This window comes from Felis catus, chromosome C2, assembly GCF_018350175.1.
Source record: "Felis catus isolate Fca126 chromosome C2, F.catus_Fca126_mat1.0, whole genome shotgun sequence".
In the NCBI taxonomy this organism is placed as follows: Eukaryota; Metazoa; Chordata; class Mammalia; order Carnivora; family Felidae; genus Felis; species Felis catus.
The window spans coordinates 107,165,188-107,178,609 of NC_058376.1; the positions used below are offsets into that span (position 1 = coordinate 107,165,188).

At 37.0% G+C, this 13,422-nt stretch overlaps 1 protein-coding gene across 13 annotated transcripts in view; it reads left to right on the forward strand.

Moving 5' to 3' along the window:
• Positions 1-13,422, forward strand: part of VEPH1 (ventricular zone expressed PH domain containing 1) — a 254,352-nt gene that overhangs the window by 16,243 nt on the left and 224,687 nt on the right. The window lies entirely within an intron of this gene.

The window sequence follows — 13,422 nt, forward strand, 5'->3', positions numbered from 1 at the left end:
TGAAGTTGAGAGGTAGGAAGGAATCAGGAGTTCTGCTATAAGCATGGGGGCTGAGCTGTTAGCTGTCTCAATGGAGATGTCACGGAGATAGTTGCATATGTGAGTCTGGAGTTGAGGAGACAAGTCTGGGCTGGACAGGATAATTTTGGAACTCATTAGCTTTGGAACTGAATGAAATCATTGAGAGAGTGAGTGTTCACAGAAAATAAGCCCAAAGACTGAGCCCAGCCTCGAGGAGATGATGGAGGACCAGTGAAGCCGACTGTGAGAAAGGGCCACTGAAGGAGGAAGAAAGAGCATGATGTCCTGAAAGCCAAGTGGAGAAATGATCAAGGACAGAGCGAGGTCAATGCTGCCAGTAGGTCAGGTGAGATGAGGACTGAGAATGACTGTTATTCAGGTCCATGAAGATCACAATGACAAAAGCAGCATCATTGGATAGGTAGGGGTGAGAGCTGAGCCAAAGTTAGTTTAAGACAGAATGGGAAGAGATTTGAAGAAAAGCAGTGACATCTCTGGGCATTTTCCTTTGGAGAAGAGTAGAGAAATGAGGTGGTAATTAGAAAGAATTAGGGAATCAAGAAAGAATTTTTATAAGATGAGAGAAGCACATTCTTTAGAATTTGTTTATGCATACAGTCAATATCTTAATAGTTTTGTTTCTTCTTTTTTCAATCCATATCCTTTCTATTTGATTTCTCTGTCTCCTTGTCCTGTCTAGTTCTCAAGAGCAATGTTGAATAGAATGGAGTTAGCAGATACCCTTTTTCCATTCTTTAAAGGTAGTTTTCTGACTTAACAACATAATTATAATGTTTGTTCCAGGCTTTTGATTAGTACCCCTGATCAGATTAAGGAGGTTCCCTTTTATTCTTGTTTTTTTTTTTAATGTTTATTTAGTTTTGAGAGAGAGAGAGAGAGAGAGAGAGAGAGAGAGAGAGAGAGAGCGAGCTTGAGCAGGGGAGGGGCAGAGAGAGGGAGACACAGAATCCAAAGCTGGCTCCAGGCTCTGAGCTGTCAGCACAGAGCATGACGCGAAGCTCAAACTCAGGAACTGCAAGATCATGACCTGAACCAAAGTCGGATGCTTAACTGACCGAGCCACCCAGGCACCCCTGTTCTTGTTTTTTCTAAAAATTGTTAAATTTTATCTACTTCTTTTTCTACTTTTTTGAGATAGTCATATTTTTCCTTTTTCCCTATTTTCCCTGTTAATGTGGTGAATCATAATAATAGATTTTTAAAATATAAAACCATCATAACATTCTGGGATAAAGTGAAATTTGACATTAATTTTAATACATTTCCTGATTTGGTTAATATTTTTAAAGGAGCTTTGGAACCATGAGATTGGTCTATAATTGTCCTATCTTCCACTGTTTTTACCTGGCTTTAGTAGCAAGTTATATGTACTGGGGTCATAAAATAAGCAGGGAAAAGTTTCCATGTTTCTGTTATCTGTAAGACTTTCATAGAAAGCTATAAAACCCTCTGGGCACCATGAGGGTTTGTGTGTGTGTGTGTGTGTGTGTGTGTGTGTGTGTGTGTGTGTGTGTGGTGGGAGTGGGGGTGTTGGTAGATTTTTAAATTACTGATTTCATTTTCTTTGAAGAAAATCAGGGAGTTTTCCTTCAGTCACTTTTGATAAAATATATTTTCTAGGAAATTGTACATTTTATCTGAGTTTTCAAATTTATTGGTATAAAACTTTTTAATTCGTACTTTTATGTTCTGCTGTATCTGTATTTAAGTGCTCTTTTTCACTGATTCTTTCATCAGTATTTTCAGAGCTTTGTCTTTTTAAAGTTTTTGGTTTATGAATCATCTGTATAGGGTGTTTTTATTCTATCTCATTAATTCCTTTTTAAACCTTCGCTGTTTCCCTCTTTGTTCTTTATTTGTTTGTATTCTACTATGCTTTTTCTAATCCCCTCAGTTGTACAATTAGCTTTTTTTTTTTTTACTTTCTAATATAAGCATTTAAGACCCTAAATTTCTTGCTAAGTACCACTTAGTGTCATCCCATAAGTTTTTGAGATACAGTATTTTCATTATGAATTCTTAAATACTCTCTTATTTTTATTGTGATTTCCTCTTTGACTCATAAGTGACTTACAAGTTTGTGCTTTAATTTCCCAAAGAATTTTTGGAAACTTTTTGTTATTAAGTTAAAATCTAGCTGCATTGTAGTTGGAGAACATGAATGGCATGATACAAATTGCTTAGGAGTGGTTGAGATTTGCTTTGTAGCACAGTTTATGGCTAACCTGTGTAACGAATAACAGCTAATACTTATGTAGCACTTAACTATATTCTAGGAATTGTTCTAAGAGCTTATCACATGTTAATATATTTAGTTCTTTCAGTAAACTTTTGAGATAAGTGTACTAATATTATCTCCATTTTATAGATAAGGAGACTGGAGCACAGAGAGGTTAATAATTGAACTTGTTCAAGGTTATATAGCTAGTGAATAATAGAGACAAAAATCAAGTTCGGAGAGTTTGGATTCAGAGACTACTCTTAACTACCACACTATGCTGCCTCTTTAGATGTTTCATTTGTGCCCCAGAGGAATGTGTATTCTTGAATTAGTGAGTATGAGATATTAAGTAAGTTGGTTAAAGAACTCCTTTTGATTATATCGTTCAAGTTTTCTATATCCTCAATAAATTTGTGTCTGCTTGGACAGTCAATTACTAAGAGAGGTGTTTTAAAATTTCCCACTATAATTTTGGATTTGCCAATTTCTCCTTGTAATTTTGTCAAGATTGCTTTATAAATGTGGGAGATTTTCTGGGGCGCCTGGGTGGTGCAGTCGGTTAAGCAACCGACTTCAGCCAGGTCACGATCTCGCGGTCGGTGAGTTCGAGCCCCGCGTCCGGCTCTGGGCTGATGGCTCAGAGCCTGGAGCCTGTTTCCGATTCTGTGTCTCCCTCTCTCTCTGCCCCTCCCCCGTTCATGCTCTGTTTCTCTCTGTCCCAAAAATAAATAAACGTTGAAAAAAAAAATTAAAAAAAAATGTGGGAGATTTTCTAAAATTGAAGTATAATTAACATACAATGTTATATTAGGTTCAGTGTACAACATATAGATTCAACAATTCTATACACTACTCAGTGCTCCCCACAATAAGTGGAGTCGTCCTCTGATACCACACATGTAGTTATTACAATATTATTAACTGTGTCCCCTATGTTTCACTTTTAATCTCCATGACATTAATTTTATAGCTGGAAGTTTGTACCTCTTAATTCCCTTTATTTTACCCATCCTCCCATCCAGCTCCTCTCTGGCAACCACCATTTAGTTCTCAGTATTTAAGAGTCTGTTTGTTTGTTATTTGTTTAGTTTTTTTAGATTCTACATGTAAGTGAAATCATATGTTACTCGTCTTTGTCTGGATTATTTCACTTAGGATTATAGTCTCTAGGTCCTTCCATGTTGTTGCAAATGGCAAGATATCATTTTTTTATGGCTGAATAATACTCTATTGTATATACATACCACATCTTCTTTTTTATTATTATGTACAAGTTTAGAATCATTATTTACTCTTGGAGAACTTTTCCTCTTACCATTGTATATTGTACAACTTTATTCTGATAAGTTTTGCCTATTTGGAGTAGTTGCCTATTTTCCCTTTTCCTGTCTTTTTACTTTTTACCTTCCCATGTCCTTATGACTTAAATATAATTTGTAAACATCCTATAGATGTGTTAAATATTACAAATTGAAAATGTGTCTTTTATTGATACATTTAATCAATTTGTATTTATCATGATAAATTACATATTTGGCTATATTTCTCCATTTTTATTTTGAGTTATATTTCCTGATTTTCTAAATTTTTATCTTCTTTTCTGCACTTTTCAAAAAAAATTTAAGTTTATTTATTCATTTCAAGAGAGACAGAGAGAGCAAGCGGAGAAGGGGCAGAGAGAGAGGGAGAGAGAAAGAATCCCAAACAGGCTCTGCACTATCAGCACAGAGCCCCATGCAGGACTCTACTCACGAAACGCAAGACCATGACCTGAGCTGAAACTGAGTCGGGCACTTAACTGACTGAGCTACCCAGGCACCCCACAGTTTTTTTTTAACTGAATGCATTTTTAACCTTTCATTTTCCACCTCTATTGACTCTGTTGGTTTGAAAGTTACATATTCTATGTCAATTCTTTTAGTAGGTACCTTTAAAATTTTAGCAAACATATTTGCCATGTTTTATCAATTCTAAGACATTTTTCACACACTTTTAACTCTGAAACAAGAATATATTTTATAATTGATTACAATCTTACAATCACCGTTGGCCAGGTATTAGGCATAATAAAGTTGCCATGGCCTACTTGTGCATAAATTTGCCGTAGCTTTCATACTGTTAACATTCCAACTGAATTAGATGCATTATTGTTACTAGCAATCAATGTTGGGTTAAATGTCTGCTTAAAATGTTTCCAAACTTTCTAGATTATAATGTGGTAACAAACACTTACTGGGTATTTGGGAAGGCATGGAAGAGAGCACTAGGGTATGCATTTTATATTAGTGAACAAAATATTCATCAAAATATTCGTGCAGGAATGATAGGAATTCCACATTTTCTTACAAAATAATAACTGAGAGCTTTATGGAACCTAAAAAATATTATACTCTTTTGTTACTGAGATATTGGTAAAATATTGTCTATTAAACTACAACAAGTAATGCAGCTAAAAGCAGGAAACAGGCAATTCTCCTGGAAGAGATGGAAGAAACTTCAAAGAAATAAGAGGTTAGGGGGCGCCTGGGTGGCGCAGTCGGTTAAGCGTCCGACTTCAGCCAGGTCACGATCTCGCGGTCTGTGAGTTCGAGCCCCGCGTCAGGCTCTGGGCTGATGGCTCGGAGCCTGGAGCCTGTTTCAGATTCTGTGTCTTGCTCTCTCTCTGCCCCTCCCCCGTTCATGCTCTGTCTCTCTCTGTCCCAAAAAAAATAAACGTTGAAAAAAAAAATTAAAAAAAAAAAAAAAGAAATAAGTGGTTAGTACCATCAATTTATGTCTTGCCTAGAATTCTCTTTAAGACATGATACAACTCACAATTTAATTGTTAGTCTTTTCTCTTCCTTCATAATGGAAGATCTTATCACTGATACCACCTTACATTTGATGGATTACAATGATATCTAAAGTTATTCAATAGCTCTCTTTTTCTATTACCATAAGGACCTTGAAATACTTTCATGCCCCTCTTACATAATAGCGTTAAGCAGCACTTTTTATGTTACCTTGTTTAATACCCTTGAAACTTATTCTTTAAAATTACTGATTAAAAAAGAAATCAGCCAATGTTTGGTTCAAGAACCTATTTCCCCAGTTTTTCTTATCATCCCTTTTATTCCCCATTGTCTTCCTCCCTTTTTTTCTTCCAAATCCAAGTTTCCACTTTCTTTTTTTCTTTTTTTTTAATTTTTTTTCAACGTTTATTTATTTTTGGGACAGAGAGAGACAGAGCATGAACGGGGGAGGGGCAGAGAGAGAGCGAGACACAGAATCGGAAACCGGCTCCAGGCTCTGAGCCATCAGCCCAGAGCCCGACGCGGGGCTCGAACTCGCGGACCGCGAGATCGTGACCTGGCTGAAGTCGGACGCTTAACCGACTGCGCCACCCAGGCGCCCTCCAAGTTTCCACTTTCGAAAGTATCATAGTAAGAGTCCCTTCAGCCAGGATCTATAAGTGATAAACTGTCTAAATGTTTGTCTTTTCTGAAAAAGTCCTTGTTTTGCCCTTTACTTTGAATGGTGATTACCTGGGTGTGGATTTCTGGCTGGGCAGTCTTTTTATTTCTCAGTAACTCCTACTATTACTGTTGGTTTGTCATTCTTTATACCTACTCTACTTTTTCCATGCTGTAATATTTTCTCCGTGTCTTTGGTGTTCTATGGTTTCACACTATTATGTGTCCGGATGTGATTTTACTTGTATATCCCTACTTAATCCTCATTGTGCTTTGTGAGTTTGAAGTTTATGTTTTTTGTCACTTTTGGAAGTTTTAAAAGTATTATATCAAATATTTTCTTTTCCAACTAACTTTTCCGTCTGGAAATGCTATTTATTCATTCATTTATGCATTCCGCAAGTATTTTTTGAGTACCTACCATCTTCTAGACATTGGGGATATAATAAAGCAGACAAAAATAACTGCCCTCACATTCTTCATATTCTCTTGTTTCATTCTCCATACCTTCTGATCTTTTGTAGTTTCCATCTCTGTATGATCCATCATGTTTTCCTTTCCTCAACTCTATATTCCCATCCATTGAGTCTTTTTTTCCAGCTGTATCTTATCCACCATTTCATTCATTTGTTGAGTTTTTCATTTCTAGAAGTCTCATTTGTTTCTTTTTAATATCTTTCTGTTCCTTTTTGAAGAGATGTCATCTTTGCTCATAACAAGAGTTTTCCTTGATACAATGAGTCCTTTTGCACGTCTAATTGCATAATTTGAGATCAATAATTCCATTATCTGGTTTTTGACTATCCATTATGCCCCAAGTTTTGTATGTGGATATGTGCTCATATTGGCTTAGTTCCTTGAATGTTTTATGAGTTTGGATTTTTAAATTCAGTTTAAGTAGAATTTTACTTGTGTGAATACTGGATGGCTTTGTGGAGTGTTTTCCCCCTCAAAGTAGTTTTATGTTTGTTTCTGCTGGGAACCCCAGTGAGGTTATGAGCTCTGGGATCATTGCTGGTGCTGTTGGTGTTGTTATTGTCTTCACCTTGGAGGTTCTCAGAATGATAGAATAAATGAGGTGTGTATATATGTGTGCTCTTAAAACTAGAAAGAATGATTATTAGTATGGATGCCATGTAGAATGTAACAATAAGAGAAGGGTAAGTACGTGGTCTTTTTGTGCTGTACATTGTTTAATAGTTGTGAAATGAATATAAAAAAATTATAACACACAAGGAAATATTTGTAACTCACCGTGTGTTATAACATCTCTCTGTACTTATTACATGCCAGACACTGTTGTAAATCCTTTCCCTACATTAACTAATTTAAACTGCACACTACTACTAGGAGATAGATACTAATAATATCCCAGTTTTAAGGATTAGACAACTGAGGGACAGAGAGGTAAGTGATTGCCCAAGATTGCAGCTGATCAGAACAGAAGATAGCTTTGAGCGCAGGCAGTTTGACTCTAGAATCCATGCTTTTAACTGCTATGCTATGCTGTTTCTGAAGGAAGAGAAGGAGAAATGATCCTCAAGATGTCTTCCTTCTTCTCTTTCAACTTCTACTCCTATGCTATTCCCACCATTGAGTACTTTATTTCGTTTATTTCATTCCCTTTTGCCACTGGGCCATTCCCTGAAGACTGTTTATAGCATCAAGAAGTGTGACCAAATGGTTTAGGAGTGTTGACATGGAGTTGTGGGGTGCCTGTGGCTGAGTGAGAATGACCCATCCTGGAAACTAGGCTTGAAACAGCACAATGTGTGGATTTTTCATTGTCCTACCCTTATAATTGGACCTCCCCACCACTTTAGGGTAAATTACTTTAAAATTAACAATGACCAGGTTACTGTGAGACTGAACCTCTAAACCCAGTTTGATGGGTTTGATATGAATAGATCTGATTCTTAGAAGTTACTCATTTTAATGTGCACAGGTACTGACCCAATGTTGAGCTCAAACATAAACACATATATATGTACACACATATATTTCATAAGAATAGGGTGTTTCCTGGAATGTGAGTCAGGAAAACCCTAATTGCAAAGCTGATTTCATGCCAAGAATCTTTAAACTATTCAATGATATCATTAAAAGAATTTGTTTAAATTTCTTTTGTCTTTTTGAATATTTGTTGAATGGAGCAGTTAACAGCTTTCCAGATTTTCACCTTGTTTTGGAGGAACTCTCCTTTTTGGAGAATGTTTTGCTTCATGTCATATGTAGGAATGTGTAAAAAAAATTCAAGTTGAAAAATCTCTTCTTTTTCATAAAGTGTTATATCATAGGAAATTCTTTTTTTTTTTAATTTTTTATGTTTATTCATTTTTGAAAGACAGAGAGAGACAGAGCACAAGCAGGGGTGGGGTGGAGAGAGAGGGGGACACAGAATCTGAAGCAGGCTCCAGGCTCTGAGCTGTCAACACAGAGCCCGACATGGGGCTCAAACTCACGGACCGCGAGATCATGACCTGAGCCGAAGTTGGACGCTTAACTGACTGAGCCACCCAGGCGCCCCAGGAAATTCTTAGGTACAGGAGATTCACAGTAATATCAAAGTTCATAACTGATGCACCTATGCCTAATATATTAATATATTCAATGAAATTATGACCAGTGGGCAGTGATTTATCCTTATGGACATCTGCTTAACTTTTCTAGTTAGAAATCTTAGAATCAGAATATATGCCTTTTGTTAAACAATCTTGCTGACACAGTAGTCTCTCCTGCATACTCCAGCTTCATTCCAGAGCACTCCTTTCAGAATTCTGCAACAACTCAGTATTCTTTAAAGAAGGAAAATGGAATCTTGGTGTTCATGAACCAGGGCACACATGTTTCTCATGTACTTTTATTGAGTTGCAACTTCTGCTTTTATTGGCTTATTTCATCCAAATGGAAATCTCTCTTCTATTTATTGTTAAACTATTGTTTACCCATGGTTTGCTATGTTTCCCAGTGCCATCTATAAACACCCTGTTGTAATTGGGTTCCCAGAAAAACAGGTTCCAAAATGGCTGTTCCAAGGGAGGAACAAACTCCTGGGTGAGGCCATTCCCCTTGACAAAGAAGTTTATGCAGGCAGGTTTTGCTCTGAACTGGAAGCTGAGAACATGAGTGCCTTTGTCCCAAATAGGTATATGGGCAGTGTACTATAGTATCAACCCAGTCTACCCTTCTCACCATTCAGATCCATTGGCTTTGTATAACAATTTCATTCCATATGGAAACAGCTTCCCTGAGATACTTTTCCTGAAAAAATTTACAAGAAGGTTAGTGAGAGGATCTGTCTACCACCCCAGTTGCTATCAAGGCTGCAGTTGGTACTGATCATCTCTGTGGTAGGCTGAATAATGGCCCCCAAAAGATGTCCGCCTGTGAATTTTATCTTACGTAGAAAAAGGGATTTTTCAGATATAATATAGTTAAAGATCTTGAGATGGGGAGATTATGCCGTATTATCTGGGTGGGCCCAATATAATTACAAGGGAGTGAGAAGGTCAAAGGCCTCCTTTGAAGAAGGAGGTGGCCTGATGGAAGCAGAGGTTGGAGTGATACACTTTGAAGATGGAGGGTCATGAAATGATGGAGGGTCCTCATGGAGGACATGAGTCAAGGAATACAGAGAACCTCTAGAATCTATGCAGAAATGATGCAGAAATGGATTCTCTTCTCACAGCCTGCAGAGAAACCAGCTTTGCTGACACATTGACTTTTGCCCAGTGAGACTAATTTTCAGCTTTTGACCTCTGGAACTGTAGGCAAATAAGCTATCAACACAAATTCTTGAGCCACTAGGTATGTGATGATAAGTTATAGCAGCAACAAGAAAGCTAATACAGTTTCCCTCCTCTATCACCTATTCTATTCCCTATGCCTTCAGCTAGCACCTCTGCTGATTTAAATTGCTTTCTAGTTGGGTGACTCCTATGCTTTTTCCTGAGGGATCTGCGTCCCTGGTCTCCATCCCTGTCTCAAAGTGTGATGACCCCCATGTCCATTTACCACCAAAATTAGGCAGGGGAGTACCTCGAGATGCCCCCATTACACAACAGCAGCCCCACCTCCTCCTAATGATATGGTCAATTACCCTTATCAGGGTGGTCACTCTTTTCTTCTTTTGCTGATCTCTTGACCCAAGAGCTTGAAGTGACTGAGTTCTCAGGCTCATGTATTTTACCCATAGGGAATTCAACACCATGTAATAGTCACTGTTTTAGTATGTATGTTGCCTCTTAGAAGATAGTTCCTCAACCTCATAAGATATTAGGCTCAGTTGCTCCTTTGAAGACCTGTTCCATTGATCTATTAGTCCAGGAGTTTCAGGGCAGGGGAAAGAAAGGTTATCATATGTGATAGGACTAATGAATCCATGATCAGGTGCCCATTGTTCTATCTCCTTTGCTATAAAGTGATTCTCTAGCCTGATGCAAAGTTAAGTAGGATCTTGTGTCAACACACCAAATACTCTGTGATCCTTCAAATAGAGGTTCAGGCTTAGGCCCTATGGGCAGGAAAGTTAAACTCAAACCTGGATTACGTGTAAATTCCACTCAATATAACTGATGTTCCTTCCGAGGTGGAAAATGACTTATGTAAATAACATGCACCAAATGATTGATTGGTGTCCTTGAGGGATGGTGCCATTCTGGGGCTCAGCATTAATCTCCGTTGCTAACAAATTCCATACTTAGGTAATGGCAATAACAAGAGCATGTTGGTGGATGGGAGTTGATGCTGTTGGGTAATGCATAGCGTTTATTCATGGCACCAAGATTATTCCATTTGTTCACCTATTGGATCACACTGGGGTGGCCATGACAAAGGCTTGGCTGATGTCATTTGGAATATAGACTTCCTTCCATCTATGACATTGGTTCCCTGTTCTATCTACCCTTATGTATATATTCTCTTTATTACATAAAATACTCTTTATTACCTATGATGCTGCTTGATATTTGAAGATAATGCCCTTAAAAGTAACTGCTACTTACAAGGGCAATTGTGACCAAAAATAGTGATTTTAGCCCAAGAGTATTCTCTGTTATTTTTCACCCTGAGAATGATTTTGGCTTTCCATGCTGCCACAGAGATTTTTGGAAAAGCTAGAATCATTTTTTGCTCATTCACATCCTGTGTTTTCTCTGTGACTTGGCTTCATAAGAACGTGTTTACTGCATAGCAGCATTCTGTTCTGGCATAAGTAATTATTCTGTTGCATTAAAATAAAGAATACAGTCACCAACAAAGGAGGAATGTAGAAAATATACTAAAACAGTCCACCAACCAAGTGGTGTTCATTCTAGGAATGTGGGGATGGATTAATATATGGACGTTTCATACTATATGTTAACATAACACATACATAAGTTGACTAAGAAAAGGTGCTTATTTATCTCCACAGATGCTTATAAGACAGTTAAAAAATTAAAACAAATGCATAAACTTTGAAAATAGGAAGAAAGTGATACATCCTATATGCTTTTAAAATATTTGCAGTATTTTCTTGCTTTTGACCATAACATTTTAAATCAAAAATCAGGAACTAAAACCACAAACTAAACATGCATTCTTGCTTTTATTACTTTTGTGTGAAATAGCTTAGGAACTACTAGTCAACACAATAAGCTATGGAATATACAAAAGGTATAGATCCAATACAGAGATGTTTCTGGAAAACCCAAGAGAATGATCTGAAAAAAAGTATCATAATTAAGATGAATTGAGCTAAACAGCTATGTACAAAATAAATACAAAAAAAAAAAAGTGTAGGCTGACTTATTTAGCAATAACTAATTAAAAGTTCTGAGGATGAAATAATATAGATTTTGTTAACAGCCACAACAGAGACATAAAATACACTAGGACATATCTTTAAAATTTTGTGGAGTTTGTATGGAGGAAATGGCAAAATTAATATTGTAAAAGAATTAAAAAATCGTACAAACAGAAAAGACAACTCTGAAATAGAAACTGATGTATATAAAACAATTACTAGGAATAGAATTATTCAATACATGGTGATGGGAACATTAAATTAGCTATTTATTGTAAAATGTACATCTTCTATAAATAGATTTAAGAGCTAACTGATTGGTTAGCAAATTAATTTCTAAAACCCCAAATGTTAAATGGTTTAAGTTTTATTTTATTTTTATTTTTTTAAGTGTATTTATTTTGGGGGAGAGAGAGAGAGAGACAGAGAGACAGAGAGAGAGAACAAGTGGGGAAGGGGCAGAGAGAGAGAATCCCAAACAGGCTCCACACCACCATGCAGAACCTGATGCAGGGCTTGAACTCACGAACATTGAGATGGTGACCTGAGCCAAAGTTGGACGCTTAACTGACTGAGCCACCAAGGCACCCCAAGTTTTTGTTTTTTAATATAGAAAAAATTCAGGAGAATTTTTATTAAACCTTTGAGTAAGGAAAGTTTGAAGTTAAAAAACAGAGCCATTAAAGGAATAACAAGTAAGAAAGGAGTAAGTGTAGGTGGATATTTTCATGTGCTTGGAGTGCCTTTGGCAAACACAGGAGACCCTGTGAGCATTGTTTTCCCCAGGGCAGGAAACCAGGGTGAGAGGGAGATTAACTTTTCACTGTAAACCTTCCTTTATACCTTTTGTTTTTTTGAACTAGGCCCATGTATTACTTTTAGAAAAGAAAAGGAAAAAAAAAACATCAAATTTCCAATTTAGAAAAGGAAAAACAATGAAATCCCAAAAGTTTGACAGTTTTGTCCACTTAAAAAACTTACCATGTTAATAGATAGGAGCAAAGAAATTAAAAATAATGAAAAACGGAGACGTATTCACAACCTATATGTCAAGTGTTGACTTAATATCCTTGGTAGAAAAAGATCTCAAAGGAGGATCACCAAATTGAAGTCATCTAAGGAAAAATTGACATAGGATACAATGGGCAATTCCCAAAGGAATATATACAAATGACCAATAAACATGTGAAAATACTCAACCTCACCTCTGATCAAGGAAATTCCAAGTAAACAGCAGTGAGATAACTGTTTTCCACTGATCAGATTAGCAAAGATTCAAAATACCCTGTTCTGGCAAAGGCGTGATGGAGAAACTATGCTTTCACCTAGCTGATGGGAATACACACCATAAGACCTTCTCGGAAAATGGTTTGGCAGTATGTATCATGAGCCCTAGACATTCTCCTGTGTTTTGTGTCAGAAATTCCACTTCTGGAGAATCTAGGCCATAAATAATCTAAGTATGGAGAGGGCTTCATGCATAAGATGTTTGCTGCGGCTTTAGATACAACAGCAAAACCAGATTGTTCCAGCTGCAGCTTGCAGTGGACAGAAAAGCCCCATCACTTCCCATCTCTAACAGCTCACGAGGGTGTAAGGATCAAATTGCTTCACTGCTCGATTATGTTTTCATTTTTGTCAGTCCACCAGCCAGTGGCAGGACAATTTTCCAAATTAAAGTGATGGGCCTATTTTTCACATTTAGATGTTTTGGAGGGTCATATTACCTCTCAATAAAGATGATTAGATATTTGAGGGAGAATTAAATAGTTGAATGAAGGGAAATTTTTTCGGGGAAAGCTAACATGGATTTGGTAGTTATTTGAACCAAAGATGGAGAGCTGAATTGATGTGTTCTGCTGTGTAGAGAAAGAGAAAGAAAGTTTATGTGGGGAAATTGGAGGGTGATTTGAAACCTTTCA